Source organism: Poromitra crassiceps (genome assembly GCF_964638095.1).
Source record: "Poromitra crassiceps genome assembly, chromosome: 19".
Classification (NCBI taxonomy): Eukaryota; Metazoa; Chordata; class Actinopteri; order Beryciformes; family Melamphaidae; genus Poromitra; species Poromitra crassiceps.
Window position 1 is genome coordinate 30,323,959 of NC_139646.1, and position 2,500 is coordinate 30,326,458.

Here is a 2,500-nt window from a genome sequence, read left to right on the forward strand (position 1 = left end):
ATCGGTTATTGTATCGGTTATCGGCCAGGAGAAGCAGATATTTATCGGTTATCGTATCGGTTGAAAAAATCCATATTGTGCATCCCTAAAAACAAAGCTTCCATACTGCTCACCTGGCGTAACAGGTAATGTACACCAGAGGTGTTACGGCTGCGTTACAGACTCTCGCTCATGTTCATTGATGGGTGATACATGCCGTACGGAACAATTACACACCTGTTCTATTTTTGTCGCATCCCGCCTACGTCTGACAGATCACATGAGAGGGTTTGTTTGCAGCCGTACCACATCTGGACATTAGTCCTAAGTCGTTTCAAGTCAGGAGCTGGGCCTGCTACAGTGCACATTTGAGGGTCAATTACATCTTTTCAAGGCAACTTGGCATCTCAGGGCTTGTGGAGACGGTGAATACATCTCAGGGCTTGTGGAGACTTGGATACATCTCAGGGCTTGTGGAGACTGGGATACATATCAGGGCTTGTGGAGACTTGGATACATATCAGGCCTTGTGGAGACTTGGATACATCTCAGGGCTTGTGTGTGTTAATTCATGCACAGCACAGCAGACTGTATAGCCACTTCTTAACACATTCACTGCCAGACGTTTTTTTTTACTGTAGTTAGCTTCTGCCAGAGGGTTTTTTTGAGGATTCTGGCTCATCTTTCAAGACCCGAGGATTCTTTTCTGCTAAGATTTTGTGAACACACAATATCTCAAAAGAACTAATAGAATGTGTGCTTTCTCTGTCTAAAAGAGTTAGTTTGTAGAGTTAGTAGTTATGTAAGCATTAGCAGTTGAATACAGCATGGTTTCAGCGTCAGAAAAATTATTCAGAGATAAACGGCTTTTTGTGAAATTCGATAGAACAGTCACTTTAACCATTCATTTTTGGCATCAGTAAGAGTCAGACATCTAAACAATAGTTTTGAACATTAATTTCCTCCATAACAGCAGGAAACCCCCCTCTGCTTCCAACTCCTCCCTCCGTGTGTGTTCTCCTCCTGCCTCCCTGGCTCTCCAGCGGGCGTGTCACAACGAAGTTGCTGCTGCCTGGCTGCTGCCTGTTTGAGCGGCCGCTGTTTGAGGAAGTCTGGGTGGACTCGCTCGTTTCGTGGAGTTTTGGTTGAGAGCTTTGATGCGATTCTGGTCATATTTATGCTGCGTGTTTCAAAGTGTGCATCCAATCTATTCTTGGAACCCCCCACCGTTGCCACCGCTGTGCATCAGCGCGAAAGTGAAAGCGTTTTCGCCATCAATTTTACAGTATGAGAACGGCTTCGTCGCGCTTTTCCCTCCAGTTTTGGGTCGCCTCTTTCTACTGTGGAGAGACATGTCGACACTCAGTGGGTCGGTAAAATAGATTATACACATTCAATACCTCCAATTCTGGTGTAGAAGACGTAAAAGGGTTAGATCAACGTCCCACCGTCAAAAAAAAAAAATTGATTCTGAGAACGTGTTAACACGTCCTTGGCAGTCAACAGCTGGATTCTGAAAACGTGTTAACACGTCCTTGGCAGTGAACGTGTTAACATGCAGTGGAATCCGTATTATAACCCGCTCCTAGCCGGTTGGCCTGCATGTTAAACAACAATTAGCCGGCCTACGCGCACTCCCACGAGTCCGTATCATATTCATCTCGGTCCCCGGTATAGGATCCGCATTAGCGCAAAAGCGGCTGCTGTTTAACTCTGGCAGCTCATGATCCAGATCATCTATCTGTTATGTGAGTGGGCGCGTGGTGACACTTTACAAACCATTAATGTCCCATCATTATTTTCATGAATGGACGTAGCGTTAGTTAGTTACGTGGCTGGATTATTTGGAAGAGAGCCAAATTAGGTGAGTAAACAACTAAAAGTTGAATCCCCCATCTGCCAGTTTAAAAATGCAACAAGGGAGATGATAAGCCTACTAGAGTTGCGCGATCTTGACCTCAGTCAGATCGTCAATCGCCACACTTTGACATCGCCAATACATGATGTCATCGCGCAAGCACATGGCTATATATTATGGATGTCCATATTAATTAGCTTCAGCTGCGCTCTTGCTGTAGGCTACTTTGCTAACTTAGCATCGATGCTAGCGGGACTTACCCAGCTATCGTCATTGCCTGCTTTTACTGCTGCTTGCTGGTAATAATCCCATCATTCCCATGTCAGAAAAAGTAACGTTAGTCTCTTCTGAGAAGTTTTCTCGAGTTGGATACAGCCAAGTCTATTGTGTGAGGCAGCCATTTGAGGCAGGCAGTGTTGTGTGACTGTGAGCGTCCACACTGCGGAGAGGATCTGACTGACTGACAGCCTATATCGAGACATAGGCCTAGCCTAACTTTTGTGGGGAGAAATACATTTAAAACTAGTCAGATATGACTTGAATGCCACTTGTAAAATAAATCACCCACAGTGATTGACGACGGTGCGACCACTATTTTTGACTGCGCTCATTTTTGGCACAATGCCAGGAATGGACCCTCTGTTAAAACGGCATGTTTTTGAA